Genomic DNA, 17,425 nt, shown 5'->3' on the forward strand with positions numbered 1-17,425 from the left:
TGATTTACTAAGGACTTAATCAATCAACTAACTTGAATTCGTTTTCTCCCGTTTTATAGATGTCAAAGTACGACAACTATGGCCTTCCCAAATCCCATGGAACAAGCATTCCACATGAAGATGATATTCCACGATTCGATCGAGGAACAAGAGATCATGCTTCACTTCCTCCACCTCCTCCAATTATTCTCCCTAACCCACAAGTTCGAAGACTTGAAAAGTTCAAGCTCACTCAAACCCTTTTGGCAAGTAAACATAAAGAAGGAAAGTCGGTGTGTGCACACATCCTAGGGATGAAGTCACACATTGATAGGTTAAGAATGTCAGGATCCGTTGTCTGTGAGGAGATGGTTGTTGATTGGGTTCTTCAGTCACTTCCTAACTCGTATAGTGAGTTCGTAAGAGAGTACTATATGATGAACCACGGCGTGACCCTTATAGATCTTACCTACATGCTTATTGCCGCTGAATCAGCAATGATTTGGCGCAATGGAAAATCAAAGTTGATTGGTGAATCTGCCTTCCAGACCTCTATGGATATAGGCAATGGCAACGAAAGACATGCCATGATCGAAGAGTTTGATCATAAGAGAAAGGCAATATCTGAAATAGTTCCATGTGCTGTTCGAAAAGAGTCAACTTGCTTTTATTGCCAAGAGAAGGGGCATTGGAGACGAAGCTGCCCTATTTACTTAAGAGATCTAAGAGATGGGAGATTCAAAATGTATGGCTCTACGTTAGGTAAAAAATCCATTGACTAACTCTTTTAAGCTTCTATTCTAGATTCTTAATACATAATGTGATAAGATTACAATTGATGTTTTGAAGGATCGAAGAAAAGAAAGGAAGCTTAAGGGAAGAAGTGAGCAGAATCTAACCGTGAATGAATGGATTTCGATCGCATTACTTGAAGATTAGATTCTTGAGCTACTACTTAGAGTTAGAATAAGATTGCTAAGAAAGATGTATTAGCATAGTTTTTCAAAGAATTGCATTGTAAGGACAAATTTTTCCGCAATAAAATAAATTTTGATTTTATATTATTTATTTATCCTTGCAATGGCGTGTATGAAAAATTGATGTTAAAATGTTTCTATTATTAGCAATAATGGATTTGATTCTTAATTATGTTATATGTGGAAATGTCGGAAATTTACCGAATAGGGAAGGTTTCTCATCGCCCAAGTTTCAATTGGACAGAAACTTGGAATCATGCAACTTGGTTGCACGATGAATGAGGAATTTCACATTTGGAAATTAGACTAATTCATTGACAAAGTGTCGAGTGAAGGACTAGGAGATCAAGTACACAAAGTTGTGTGTTGATCAAGTCCACCATAAGAGTAACAAGATATTCGTCATGATTTACTAAAGGTTTAGTAAATATGATTATACTTATAATATTAAGTGTAATTCTGAATTGATTGAAAAAGTTTAAATCGATATCAGAACGAATAAGAAGAATCAAGTAGACAGAAAGATAAAAGTTTCTCCATTCTAAGAAGAAGGGAGAGTACCTTTATGCTTTATGATAGGTCTTAATGATTAAGAACCATATCTCAATTGATCCTCTAAGTGAGTCTTAGTACAATTGTATGTCTAAGAAGAGGATTCAAGAATTAAAGAAATGGTTAAATCAAGAAGTCAATCATACTTCGTTCCAAAACAAGTCTTAGAGTTAAGATTGTGATATTGAGTGGCAAGTATTAGGAAGGTTTATAACATTCATCAAATGTGGAAAGTTGTGATATCTTGGATAAGACAAAGACCAACTAGGACCAATTTATGAAATGTTTTGTCTTGATAAAAGCTACACTAACTCTTGAATATTTGGTTGTCAAAAAATGTTTATTGACAAAAGAATCTTATATGTCAAGGAGTCAGTGGGAGTCTTAATGGTCTTGAAAGGTTTCAAGAACAAATCAAAATAGACCTTATCGATCATCACTAGCACACGAGTTGAGGTTTACAACCTATCGTTTTGACACTATATTGTTTCTGTGTCGTTCTAATTGAGTTAATTATGCATGTGAGCCCTATGAGTTCTCATTTGAATGCATAAAAGGCAAGGGCCTTGATCAATGAAAAGTACATTGATAAGAAAAGGTGAGCTGCTTAACTACTTGGAAGACATGGTGGGCAGCTATGCTACCATAAGGCAAGAAGTCAAGATTAAGCAAGATCGGTCCATATGAGTTTGAATTTGTCGTAAACTTTGGTTTTGACAAATTCACATGGATAGGAACACATACACCATTAAAATCTAAGTGTCATAAGATTCCCTCCTTCATGAAAATGACTGTGAGGAAATGCTTTCACTAAGAAAGATTTTAAAAAGATAATGATTGTGAAAATTGTATTCTCGAATTCGATTATGGTTACGGTATCCCTTTCCATGATTTGAATTGTGAGGTTTGGCAATTAGTCTGAATTGTTTAGACACACATATGAGCTATCAAAGGCAAAGGTGTAGAAGCTTAGATAAAAGATTATCAAAGCATTAGAAACATGGACTTAAGAAAATTCAATAAGTATTGTTTTTCTGAAAGTTAAGCTGTTTCTGAATACATGTCAAAGCTAGTGGGAGCATAAGTGTTATGCTTATAATAATCATCATGATAGTGGGAGCATAAATGTTATGATTACATGATTATTATGGAAAGTATTGCAAGTTAGCAATATTAATTATAGAAAAACAAAAGTCATACTTTGAAAAGTTGTAAAGGTTGAATAGTTGTTTTGCTATAATTAAGGGAGAGAATACTATGCTTCATTTCAAATCTAAAGGCTTAGGTTGTGGAATGTTAATAATTTAGTCAAGGAAACATAGTTTGTTCTCAAATTTCGATTATGATTACGGCATTCCTCTTCATAGTTCGAATTTTGAGAACGTAGCACATAAAATATTATGGCAGAAGATTGATAAAGTATCGAATCTTCATTATGCATCGTGTCCCATACGCTTCGGGTATAGGATTGATTGCAAATGCTATAATATTTGACCATTCTAAAATTTTCAAAAAATGTCTAGCGCATCTAGAGGGAAAAAGGACAAGAATCGGTTTTGACTAAGATAATTAAACAACTATCAAAGGACAATCCAAAGTTCGACGAGGATTGGTCGCTTGTGAGTAGTTGGAAGTATAGTATTGGATGGACCATATCGACATTATTATGAATAGATAAGATTCTATTGAGAATGAGTTTTCATATGGTAAGTATGGAAAGGTTTCCATATTGGGAGTTGGATATTGAGAATAAATGTGTAGATTAGAAATTTTATGCAAAAGGATGTTCAAAGGAATGTACTTTGAGTGAGAGACATCACATCTAAGGAATTGTATTATAACAATCTACGATAGAGGAATTTGTGATTTCATTGGCAATAGTCATTGTGACTTTAGTGCAGTGACATTACAAAAGGATCGTTGCATAAAATGTTAGAATCTAGCATATTCAATAAGTGGCAAGAATTTGATATTATTTCACTTATGAAAAAGGATTTGGAGTTGTAAAATGAGTATGATTGGAAATGTGTTCGTTTGATCTATTTCACAAAGTAAGAACCATAGGTAAACATTGTGTGCATGCTAAGAGCATGGGACAAGTGTAATAATTCAAGTGGGAAGTTGATTACCCGAAACAACAAATAATGAGTAATCGTTCTGGTGATAAGTAAAAGGTGTTTTATTTATGCTCAAAGGTTTGAGGCCATATGGGATTAGTATTATTCTTGTGTTTCACTTTGCATGTTTTGACTTCCTGAATAATTTAATTGGTTAAGAACGACCAAATTATTCGAACGGGCCACAGTCGTTCATATGTTGGAAGTAGATATGAATGAAGACTGTCATGAATTGGTGTGTGGATTGTCTAAAGAGTATTAGACATAAGCAAATGATTGCTGCAATGTTCATGAGTGCTTATGAATATGATTTGAGCATTGGATTAAACCCACGCTCACTTGGATCACTCCATGAATTGTATCACGAGTGATTGGTGAGACGATAACATCTTATATTCTTGAAACCGAGATGTGTGAGTTGTATCTTGCAAATCGGTTGCACATTGATAATATGTAAACGCACTAGTAACTTGGTGTTATAAAACATATTGTTGTGTGTAATTTGGTGAGTGAGTGCAAGCAAGCATTGAATCAAAGTTTATTCGTTCCTTTTATCCAAAGTAGGATAAAAGCGATATCTTTGGGCCCCTCGATGATTTAGTGATGACAAACGTAAATGCTCGGCCGGGCTAGGGATAATTTGATTTGTTCAATTAGTCAGTCGTCATAAATTGGAAGTCGAGAAATAGTACAGAGAGAACGATTAGAAATCATGTCTCATGCGATATATAGAATGGAGGAATATATGATCCCTTATCTAAAGGACACGCGTATCTGATAGGATCAGAGTTGACAGCGGCTTTGGAAAGCTACGATTGCAGATCAGGATCTGAAGTCATAGGCAGGATAGTTATTAGACTTATCCAAGTGGGAGACTGTTGGATTAGTGTCTAAGTCCATAACTATTTTGGTATGTACTTGACCTGATGGTGCATGGTCCTTTTGGGTTGCCTTCACCAAAGCAACTTGATAGAATGAATTATGGAGAGAAAGGATTAAATATGATTTATTAATATATTATGAGAATAATATATTAAAGGATAAATCATATTGTTTAATTAATATTAGTGAAGAATTAATAAGAATTAAGTTTGTAACTAAAAGACATTAATTAAACTAAAGGGACTAGAACTGTCAATTGTATGATAGTTGAATATTGAGCTAATGGACTCCTTATTAAAAGGGTGGACGAATTCTATAGGAAACCCATTAGAAATCGTCCCAAGGCCTTTAAGGGAGGAACCCATGGGTTGCTTAGGGCTTAAGCATCCAAATTAGGGTTTCCTTGTTAGATAACCCTAATAGCCTCACTATTTAAGGAACCCTTATGCCCCAAAAACGTGGACAAGCTTCCTTCTAGGGTTTCCACACGTTTTGGGCAGCCTCCTTCTCTTCTCTTCTTCATCCTCTTGCTTTTGGTGTTTGTGAACCATTAGAGGAGCGACATTTGTGACTCTAAGCTTTCTAAAGTCATTACAAGGAGAATTGTGATTGTTATTGCTACATAACAATCAAGGTAATATGTTAAACCCATTCTTATGTTAATATGATTACTTGTATGCTAGAATTAGGGTTTATAGTCTTGGATAAATTGCATGTACAATAGAGAAACCTAGATCCAAGTATTAGGGTTTGTATGAGCACATAGGATGTTCTTATGACCAAAACCCATCAGTGGTATCAGAGACTAGATTGGTTTCTATTGTATTGATGCCTTGTATGTTAAAAAAATTCGATTTTTGTGTTTCTGCATGATGGACTCGGCGAGTTGCCCCCTACTCGGCGAGTCCATGGGGGTACTCGGCGAGTTCGAGCGTCAGATGGAGCTATTTTCGGGATTTCTTGCTGTTTATCTTTGAGATACTTGCCTTTATCATATTAGATCAATATAAATCCGATTTTATGATATATATATGAGTATATTCTTGATCTAATTGAAGATATTTATCAATTAATAAAATATTTATTTCCTTATGTGATAATTGATTAATTATTTTGATTAAATTGGTAAATTGTTTTGCAAAAATCATTAAATAAATCAAATATGGATAATTATGTGATTAAATGTTAATTTAGATTATTTGTTATTTGATCCTTGTGTTATTAAAAGTTTCAATTTTCCCCTTTAGGTGTTATAGTTTAAATTTGAACTCAAAAGTTTAGTTTTGAAATTTAAATAGTTGAAACCCTAATGTTTTGAAAGGTTTCAAAACTTGCCCTCAAGTTTTGGAATTTAAATTTTGATTAAAAGTTTAATTTTGATTAAAAGTTTAATTTTGATGTATATTTAAATTCTAAACCTAATGTTTTGAAATGTTTCAAAACTTGCCCTCAAGTTTTGGAATTTAAAAGTTGATTAAACGTTTAATTAGGAATGTTAAATTCTAAAACCCTAGTATTGTTTTGAAAAGTTCAAATCACACCCTTATGGTTTTATTAATTAATTAAGGAGTATAACTAAAAGAAGTTTAATAATTCCATAAAAGTTTTGGTTTACAATTTAATTGAATTAAAAGTATAATTGTTAAATTTGACAACCTAGTATTTCAAAAGTGTAAAATACACCCTATACTATATATAACATTAAAAGTCTAACATTATATATATGTATGAGTAAAAGTCAGTCTTACCGTTAGTAGGCCTCATTTAGGAAGCTGGTCTATAAGGGGTGTTTAAGGAAATTGCCTATAAAAGGGCGATTGAATGGGTATCCACTCTTACCCACCGCACTCTTGACTAGTGGAGGGTCGTTAGCCGAACGGGTAGGATAGGACGAAACCTTCCATTATAAGTATAATGAAGTACAAAAGTAACTAAATGTTTTACAAATTCCCAATCTTAGTTACTTAGGCAAAAGTGAATTGATGCAATTCCATGAAATTACACTTTGTGCCCTTGCGAGGACATTAGTGGAGCGCGTGTGGTTTACCGGCACACTAAATGGTTCTAAGCAAAGGTAGCAAAGGGTGACTCAATGTTTGTCATAGTTCGGTGGAGCGTGTGTGGTTTACCGGCACATCTAATAGGTGACTGTAACATGTGAGGGCACCATGTAAGTTTGCATGGTTATTCACACCCGCTTTGTGATCCTCGGCATCCCAGTCACAAACTAGAGGGGCATATCGAGATTTAAACATGCCATTGAAATGTTCAATGAATCTCAAAGGATCTAGGAGTTTTCATAGATTTAAAACTTAAATTTCTTTTTCGTGTTTCATGGTGGAAATTAGTGAATCGTCATTCACTTACCTTCAAATATTCTACAACTAGATTACGGCATCCCTTTTCTAAGTTGTAGCATATTGTGTTGGGTCCTAGCCTTAGTATCTCATTTGGGTGATTTACTAAGGACTCAATCAATCAACTAACTTGAATTCATTTTCTCCCGTTTTATAGATGTCAAAGTACGACAACTATGGCCTTCCCAAATCCCATGGAACAAGCATTCCACATGAAGATGATATTCCACGATTCGATCGAGGAACAAGAGATCATGCTTCACTTCCTCCACCTCCTCCAATTATTCTCCCTAACCCACAAGTTCGAAGACTTGAAAAGTTCAAGCTCACTCAAGCCCTTTTGGCAAGTAAACATAAAGAAGGAAAGTCGGTGTGTGCACACGTCCTAGGGATGAAGTCACACATTGATAGGTTAAGAATGTCAGGATCCGTTGTCTGTGAGGAGATGGCTGTTGATTGGGTTCTTCAGTCACTTCCTAACTCGTATAGTGAGTTCGTAAGAGAGTACTATATGATGAATCACGGCGTGACCCTTATAGATCTTACCTACATGCTTATTGCCGCTGAATCAGCAATGATTTGGCGCAATGGAAAAGCAAAGTTGATTGGTGAATCTGCCTTCCAGACCTCTATGGATATAGGCAATGGCAACGAAAGACATGCCATGATCGAAGAGTTTGATCATAAGAGAAAGGCAATATCTGAAATAGTTCCATGTGTTGTTCGAAAAGAGTCAACTTGCTTTTATTACCAAGAGAAGGGGCATTGGAGACGAAGCTGCCCTATTTACTTAAGAGATCTAAGAGATGGGAGAGTCAAAATGTATGGCTCTACGTTAGGTAAAAAAATCCATTGACTAACTCTTTTAAGCTTCTATTCTAGATTCTTAATACATAATGTGATAAGATTACAATTGATGTTTTGAAGGATCGAAGAAAAGAAAGGAAGCTTAAGGGAAGAAGTGAGCAGAATCTAACCGTGAATGAACGGATTTCGATCGCATTACTTGAAGATTAGATTCTTGAGCTACTACTTAGAGTTAGAATAAGATTGCTAAGAAAGATGTATTAGCATAGTTTTTCAAAGAATTGCATTGTAAGGACAAATTTTTCCGCAATAAAATAAATTTTGATTTTATATTATTTATTTATCCTTGCAATGGCGTGTATGAAAAATTGATGTTAAAATGTTTCCATTATGGACAGAAAATCCAAGCTTACCCCTATAATTCCGCTATTGAGGGATCAATCTCATTATACCACACATCTTCTTTGTCTTGATCAAATCTTTAGATTTAACTTGTTTGCTTCTTGATTTCGACTAGAACTTGACTTGGATTTGACTTTGAATTGCAGATTTCTTCAAGTTGCTTGATATATCATTTCTAACATATATATTGACTAGGCACATATTTTACTTTGAGGCCCTCCATATCTTCAATACTTCAAAAATGATAACTATTTTGTGGGTATAACAAGAGTTCCCTCCCAACCTCAAAAGACGTAGAAACTATAGGGTTCAGTACTTCAAGGAATGATAAGGGTTATCCAATCTAGGTTCTATTTAAGGCATTCAAGGAAATTATTTTCAAAACACTGTTTGTTTTTCTATCTCACACTTCCATTGTAAAAATTATCTGACTCATATGTTGATTCATATTGAAAACATTTAAAGCACTTGAAACGATAATTATTAAAATTGATTGTAATGAGACTGTTATTTTCAGTAACTATCACACTTCATCTTAACAGAGCTATCGAATGTAAAAATATATCCTCATCTCATGTAAAATTTTTTTTTTTTGGAATGCAGAAAATAAAAATAAAAATAACTAAAAATAAAATCTTTTTGGGTTTTTCTTTGTTTTTATGAATGCAGAAAAATAAAAACAGAAAATAAATTTTTTTGGATTTTCGAATTTTTATGTGCAAATGGAATAGAATAAAATGCAAATAGAAAAAACAAAATTTGAAAAATTTAAATAAAAAAATGAATTTTTTTTTTTTTAACAAAAATGCAAATAAATTTGTTTATAAATTTGTTTACACTAACCCCCTCCCCAAGCTTAAAATGATGCATTGTCCTCCATGCTTAGAGAGAAATGAACAACTCAATAAAGAATATAAGCAAAAATGTGCAGCCAGAAAATAATGTACCTGATAAGTTTGCAGAAATCTGATTTGGACAATGAATGTTGACGAAAAATCTGAATTTCAGCAACTCTGTCGATCCTCTGATTTCCCCAAGCTTGCTTGGAACTGTGATCATCTCTTTATTGAAAGCATAAAAACTAAAAACTACTCATCGGGTTGCCTCCCGGAAAGCCGCCCTTTTTTAAGGTCGTTGGCTCGACTTTGCCTAACCAGATTTACGAACTAGTGCGGTTGAGACTTCTCTGAAGCTCAACTCGTTTTCTTGTAACTCCAGATCCCTTCAAATATGGCAATATGGATAGATCTGGAACTTGTTCAGCAAACTGGAAAGTCTACAAATTTTTATCAAATGACTCAAAATTTAGATTTTTGAGTCGTTTTCTTTTTCCATTATTCTTGACAGCACCCAACTTCTTCTTTTTCTTTTTTAGCTTCATGTCAGAAATCACCTTTTTCTCATCTTCCCCAAGCTTAGCTTTTTCCATTAGCAGAATTTACATGATCTTTCATCTACCCAAGGTTATCTATGTTCAGCTCCTTTAATGTATAATTATCTAGTTTCCTGTCTAAAAATAAATCTTGCACAAAACCATTAGAAAAATCACAACAGTCCTCAGAAAAAGGACTGCTGATACCTAGATAATTAATAGAAAATTTATCAATTGGAATTTCAACATCATTAATTTTAAAGTGCACAATATCACCATCAAACTCCATAGAAAGAGTACCAGCAAAAACATCAATCTTGGTTTAGCAGTTTTCAAAAAAGGTCTTCCCAAAATAATTGAGTTTGCATCTAAAGTGTCCAAGTTTCCCATGTCCAAAATGTAAAAATCAGCGAGAAAAATCAAATTATCCACTTGAACAAGAACATCCTCCAGTACACCTTTTAGGTGTACTGTTGAGTAGTCAGCCAACTATAATTGTCCCGGTCTTTTTTAAAGTTCCCATTTTTAATTTTTCAAAAACAGAATAGGAAAGAACATTGACTAAAGCTCCTAAATCAAGCATGGCTTTTGGAAAATCAAGGTTCCCCAATTTACAAGGAACTGAGAAAATCCCCGGATCCTTGCACTTTGGAGGCAAACCTTTTTGTAAAATAGAGGATATATTTTTGCCAGCTTTTAAAATCTCATTAAATTTCATTTTTTTTCTTAAAAACACATAAAATTTTCAGAAATTTAGCATAGCAAGGGATGTGCTTTATCACATCTAAAAGTGGGATGTTTACCTCAACCTTGTGAAGAATTTCCATAATATCTTCATCATCTCTTTCATGCTTCGTACTCTTCAGTCTTGATGGGAATGGAGGTAATGGCTAGTACTCCTTCAGAATTGGCTTGGGTAGTGTTGGAGTTTCTTTTTCTTCCAGCTTTTCAGATTCTTCTTCAACCAAAACCTCTTCAAACTCTTCAGGTTCAGCTTTTTTTTCTATCCCTTCCACACCTCCTTCTTCTATCAGAACCTCTTCAAACTCTTCTTCATCTTTGTTTTCTGGTTCAGATGAGCTTGGGCCTTCATATGTATTTCTGCTTCTCAAGGAAATAGCACTCACATTGTGCTTTGGATTATTTTCTGTATGCCCTGGTAACTTTCCTTGAGACTCCAAATGACCCATAGAAGTGGCAAGTTGAGACACCTGTTGCTCCAGATTCTTGATACTAGCTCTAGTTTCGGGCTGGAATGCTTGGGTGCTCGTGGCAAGACTCATCACTATATCTTCTAAGGCCATGCTGGAACTACTGGGTTGCTGATGTGTGTTCTGATTCTGGAAATTTTGCTGCTGAAAGTTTTGCTGAAAGCCTGGCTGCTGAAAATTTCGCTGCTGCTGAAATCCGGGTGGAGGCTAAAATTGTTGTTTCTGCTGATAATTATTTTGAAAATTCTATTGGTAGCCCTCGACAACTTTGATTGCAACTGTATCCTCTTGCAATATTGGGCACATATCTGTAGGGTGATCAGTCTTTAAGCAAATCCCACATTGTTTCTTTGCAGTTGCATTTTCTTTAGTCAAGAGCAGAACAGCTTTTGTCAATTCAGATATCTGAGCTTCCAGATGAACATTGTTGAGTTCCTTGACCCCTCTTGGCTGATCTGGACACCACTCGTCTTCATTCCCAAAATGTTTAGACTCGATCGCCAGCTTCTCAATCAGCTCTCTGATTTCAGTTGGGGTCATGTCACCCAAAGAACCACCACTGGAAGCATTTATAAGCCGTATTTCCATGGGTGTTAGACCTTCACAGAAACAATTATAGAGCTGGTAATCATTAATTCCATGTTGGGGGCAACGGACCAACAACTTCTTGAATCTCTCCCAGTAGGTATGTAAAGCTTCTCTTTTTCCTTATTTGATACCAAGGATTTCTCTTCTGAGACTGGAGACTCGCGTTTCAGGAAAGTATTTCTCTAAAAACAGCTTTGCGAGTTCTGTCCAAGTGGTGATGGAACCTGATGGGAGTTCATACAACCATTCTCTTGCAGAATCTTGAAGCGAAAAGGGGAATGCCCTTAACTTTATCTGGTCTTCTGTGACAACATGAGACTTCATTCCTGAGCAAACCACATGAAATTCCTTGAGGAATTTATGTGGGTCTTCGTTTTCCAATCCTCTGAAAGTGGGAAGAAGATGAATCAGCCTAGATTTAAGTTCGAAGTTCTGGGCTTCTAGAAACGTAATGCAAAGGGGCTGTTGGTTGACCTCTTGAGTGGCCCACTCTCTAAGGGTCTTTTCTGCTTTGTCTCCACTCATAACTAAGTCTTCAGATTCGGTTTCTGAAGAGTCTGTGGTTTTAGTTTTAACGGAAGGGGGTGGGGAGTAAGTTTTATATGGGCTGTTTTGAGGAGAAGATGGGGGTACTTTTGGAAAAAACGGATCTGATTCGTTCCATAAGGGAATGCCTTGTGGTGTGGAGGTTTCTGGGGGTATGGAAGATGATGAACCAAAGTGTAACATCCGGATTCCCATGTATATTATTTTATTCCTTTATTTTTGGAGGTTGAGAGGGGACTCAGCGAGTTGGTGTTTTGACTCGCCGAGTATGGTCGCGGATTCTTATCCGGGTTCATAGCTGGACTCGCCGAGTTCATGAGTGGACTCGATGAGTCCATGCTGTTTAATGAAACCCTAATTTCCTGGGTTTGGGACCTATTTAAAGGCCCTTAGGGCAGGAATTTGCGGCTACCAAACCCCAGAGAGAAACCCTAAGAGATCTAGAGCGTTTGTGAGGAAGGAGAGGCTATTTTTGATCATTTTGTTGGTGTAATTGCAAGAAGGAGGTGACCAAGGCAAGAGGAGGCTGAAGGAGGTGCGATTCTGGTGATTTCAGAGTTCAGAGACTTCATCTTGAGGTATTTATTCGGACCTTCTTCAGATTTGGTGTTGATTCTTAGAGTTAGGGTTTTCTAACCCCTTTAGAGGATGGAAATGTGGAATAATTGGTCCCTTCTCGAGTTTATGCTTTGGATCTGGACTCAAAGAGGTCCAGAGACCTTAACCCTTGGATCTTTATGAGTTATTTTGGGAGCCATGAACTTAGGATGTTATTTTTGGGGCTAAATCACCAAGTGAGACCATCTAGATGTTATATGAGTGTCAAGGTCTGAACTTTACGTGATTATCTTGCTTGGGAAGGTTAGATCTATGGATTAAAGGAACAGATCTGACCTCAGGAGGTCAATGGAGTTTGTGCATGGCATGAACTCGCCGAGTCCAAAGATCAGACTCGGCGAGTAGGGTTAGGGTTTCCCGTAAATCACCCAGTGAGTAGACTTGCCGAGTTGGGGAAATAACTCAGTGAGTCAGAGGGGGATTAGAGGACTGGAGTTCAAGGCGGAACTCGCCGAGTTGTTCTTGAGACTCGGCGAGTTGAGTCGGGATGGCCCCGCGATTCATGCCAGGTGTGACTCGTCGAGCAAGGGGAGGAACTCGACGTGCCAAGCGGGACTCAAGAGTTAGTGGACACGTGTAGACTCGTCGAGTCGCCCAAGTGCACTCGACGATTCGGGTCAAAGTTTGACCGTTGACTTTTGTTGACTTTTAGGGTTTGGTCAACAATGTGCCCTTTAAGCCAAGAGAGGGGTAAAATTGTCTTTTACCCTTCTGAGGGTGCTAAGAGAGGGTTGAGTATAGTTTTATTTATGAGAGTATTTACTTTATGTGATTAGGCGGAGGCTAGATCATATTTCTACCGAGTCAGAGATTTACCGAGACATCTGAGGTGAGTCTTCTCACTATACACTACCTAGTGTAGTAACAGAGTTATGTGACCGAGTATTTTAGAGTTATATGCCAGTGTATGTGCATGTTATTATGTGTTGTGATTTATTATGATATGTGATATGCATGATTCAGAGTTTACAGAGTTAGGACCACTGGGTCCACAGAGTTATGGGACCAAAAGGGCCCCACAGAGATATTCGACCAGAGGGTCAGCAGAGTTACAGCCTTGAGTGGCTGATATGTGTTTATGTGGTATTTTGGGGAACTCACTAAGCATTTATGCTTACAGTGTTATGTGTGGTGTTTCAGGTACCATCGATGATCACGGGAAGGCGCCAACATGACTCGTACACACGCACACTGGAGTTCATATGTTTTGATCTTGGGGTTTTGTACTGAGATGATGTTGATACAATGTTTTGAAAAATGAATGTGAATGATACTTTATGTTTTTTTTAAAAAGGTGAAAATTTGTTTAAATTTTTACGGTGTCACACAAAGAGACCAGTTGATTGTTTTTTTCTTGCTACTTCTTTCTTCAGTTTCCTTGCAGTTCGCTCGATTTCTGGATCAAAAACTAAAGGTGTACCTGATCGAAAAATTCTTGGCATAAAACTATTAGAAAGCACCGTGCCCCCGGCAACGGCGCCAATTTGTTAACACGCTGTCGCGCGCGTATTAAACAAGTAAATTATCACTGCTTGTTGCACTAAAAATATAGCACAGGGAAGCAGGGTCGAATCCTCAGAGACACAACCTAATAGTCAATGCATTTTTGCATCAGGCATAATCTAGTCAAGACAGAAATTATTAAAAGGGGGATTTGAGTTAAACTAAAAACTAAAACTGCAGTGATATTAAACTAAACGAAAATCAATATAAAAAACGATTTCAGTTCTGCTGCGACTTTCCTAATCATGTAACTGATCCAGATCTGATTATTTGAGATGTATTCTATCTAAGCTGATACTGAGAAAAACTAACAAGCTCTAGTAATTTCTCTTTTAGCTAAATTAGTTAATCAAAACAAGCTCTTCAATTAACCCTAACTTTTTACCGGCTAATCAAACAAGCTCTTAATTAAGATCAGAAAAGTTGAACTAAGCTCTTTGTAAAATTCCCAGCAATACCCAATACTTATCACAAGCTTGGAAGCGTAAAGGTATAATTTTTACAAATTATAATAAAGTTAAATCCCAAACACGGAACCGATTTATTACTTGTTACTTATTACCAATTAATTAGAACAATTACGGATTCTATTAATTGATTAACTGGAATGATAAAACCCTAGCTAGGTGATCAAACTAACAAGAATCAAAATCAAACATTCATTAAGAACAAAACTGAAGACTCTAGATAGAAACACAAATCAAAAACCAGATCTAATGATCAATCACATGAAAAGTACTTGTCTTTGCAGAACTGAAAACTAGGGTTTAGCCAAACATGGCTAAAATATGATCAAAACAGATAAAAAAACCATCAAACAACTAATCTTACTAATCTACTTGAAGGAGATGATCCACAGTCTTCAGATCTTCATAAATTGATGAAATCAGAGAAGAATCGCCTTCAAAATCGTATTTTCATCGTTTGATACCTCTGGAATCGTCCACCCCCGTTACTGGAAGGCTATCAGGGTCTTTTGATATGTCTAGCAACAAAAACGACGCACCTGCGATCGCAGGTTTTGAAATAAATGCATCTTATGTTGTTTTAATGAAATAGGATGCTATTTTGATACTTTTTGGCCAACCTGCAATCGCAAGGAGACAACCTGCGATCGCAGGTATTGAGTTTTCACTTCCGGGTGAATTTTGGGCACAAAAGAACCTCGAAGGCAACCTGCGATCAAACTTGCGATCGCAAAAAGGTCACCTGCGATTGTAAGGAGACAACCTGCGATCGCAGGTTGTTCCTATGACGTCCGAAATTTTGTCTACTTTTCAGATCATTTTGAATCGCATCAATCGGAGTTACGGTTCTCGAGATATGGTCAAAACACTGACAGGGGGTCAAAGCTGCCAGCAACATCCTTTAACTTTGATAATGTATATTCTATCTTCGTGTGATCAATTCAATCGAATGTTTCTTGACCAAAGCATCTTCCAAACATTCCTCAACATACTCCATAAGTTTCAAGCTCCATTTTAAGCTCCAAACGCGCATCCAACTGCTCCCAAAGCACTATACCACTCGAACTATTTGAAATCAACATAAAACATGAGCAGTATAGGAATTCTAACGAAAGACATGATCTGAACATTATTTAAATAAATGACATGCAAATGTACAAAATATGATGCTAAAATGATGATAAAAACTACCCTAAAAGATGCATAAAATGGTATCTAACAGTTTGAATAAGTCTTATTATTCTGGAAGTCAAAACATACAAAGTGAAACAATAGTAAACAATTGACAAAAGACAGCAACTTTACTTATAAATAAAACTCCTTTTATTCATCATCAAGTGTCAATTACAATTTAGCTATTACAAGTTTCGGTTTATCTAATCACTAAAACTAATATCGTCCGTTAGCCCAATGCCCCTTGCATGCTGCAAGTGCTTAACCATAGTCAGTCCCTTTGTAAGGGGATCTGATGGGTTGTCCTCTAACGATATCCTCTTCACCAAGAGGTGCCCTTCTTCTACTTGATGTCTTATGAAGTGATATTTTCTGTTGATATGCTTCGATCTTCCATGATCTCTTGGTTCCTTGATTAAGGCAACCGCCCTTCATTATCGCAGAAAATCTCCACAAGCTCCTTTTTGGATGGAATGACTCCAAGGTCTCCGATGAAGTTTTTCAACCATATTGCCTCCTTCGATGCTTCGCTTGCTGCTATGTACTCTGATTCACACGTTGAATCAACTACAGTCTCTTGCATGGAACTTTTCCATGTCACCGTTCCTCCATTCAGGGTAAATATCCAGCTCGAATGAGAGTGGAAATTATCTTTGTCAGTTTGAAAGCTTGCGTCGCTATACCCTGTTACTCTCAAGTCATCACTCCCACTAAGATTAAGGACCCTGTCCTTAGTCCTTCGCAGGTACTTAAGCATCTTCTTAACCACAGTCCAATGAGCTTTACCAGGGTTCCCTTGATATATGCTCACCATGCTAAAAAAAAGGCTACATCAGGGCGAGTACAATTCATAGCATACATGATCGAACCAACTGCGAAAGCATATGGTATATGACTCATTTCTGCTATCTCAACCTCTATACTCGGACTCCGAGTCTTACTCAGTTTTGTATTGCCTTGGATAGATAAGTCACCTTTATTGGAGTTCTCCATGCTGAAACGTTTCAACACCTTGTCCAAGTAGGTACTTTGACTAAGTCCTATTAGTCTTTTACTCCTGTCTCTTAATATCCTTATCCCTAGGATGTAAGCAGCTTCTCCGAGGTACTTCATAGCGAAACACTTCCCAAGCCAGGACTTAACCTCCTGCAAGGTTGGGATGCCATTTCCTATGAGTAGTATGTCATCTACATACAATACCAGAAAGCTCACTATACTCCCACTAGCTTTAACATATATGCAGGACTCAAACTCGCTTCTCGAAAATCCAAACTATTTGACTTTATCATCAAAACAAAGATTCCATCTGCGAGATGCTTGTTTTAATCCATAAATCGATTTCTCAAGGTTACACACTCTATTAGAGTACTTTGCATTGACAAAACCATCTGGTTGACTCATGTAAACATCTTCAGCCAACTTTCCATTAAGGAAAGCGGTTTTGACATCCATTTGCCATATTTCATAGTCATGAAATACAATTATGGCTAGATTTAATCTTCTCTACTGGTGAGAAGGTCTCATCATAGTCAACTCTCGGAGTTTGAGTAAATCCCTTTGCAACCATTCACGTCTTATATGTGTGTACTTTCCCATCCATGTCGGTCTTTTTCTTGAGATCCATTTGCACCCGACTGTCTTAGGACCTGATACATTGTCAACCAAGTTCCAAACTTGATTGTCATACATGGACTGAATCTTGTTGTCCATAGCCTCTTTCCATTTTGAAGACTCGGGGGCTGCCATGGCTTCTCTGTTGTTATTAGGTTCATCCAAATTTACCAGTGTGCTATCACTGATAAATGATCACCTTCATCTGTTATATGAAAAGCATATAACACAGTTGGAACACTAACTATACTGGAATGCCTGCG

At 36.7% G+C, this 17,425-nt stretch overlaps 1 non-coding gene across 1 annotated transcript; it reads left to right on the forward strand.

Annotated features, from left to right (window-relative positions):
* The first annotated feature begins 11,290 nt into the window (after positions 1–11,290).
* LOC145056162 (small nucleolar RNA R71) lies at positions 11,291–11,397 on the forward strand. The gene has a single exon (XR_013685695.1). It is a non-coding gene; the product is annotated as a small nucleolar RNA R71 (small nucleolar RNA).
* Positions 11,398–17,425: the final 6,028 nt, after the last annotated feature.

Source organism: Lactuca serriola, chromosome 5 (assembly GCF_051521515.1).
Source record: "Lactuca serriola cultivar US96UC23 chromosome 5, Lser_US96UC23_V15, whole genome shotgun sequence".
Taxonomy (NCBI): domain Eukaryota; kingdom Viridiplantae; phylum Streptophyta; class Magnoliopsida; order Asterales; family Asteraceae; genus Lactuca; species Lactuca serriola.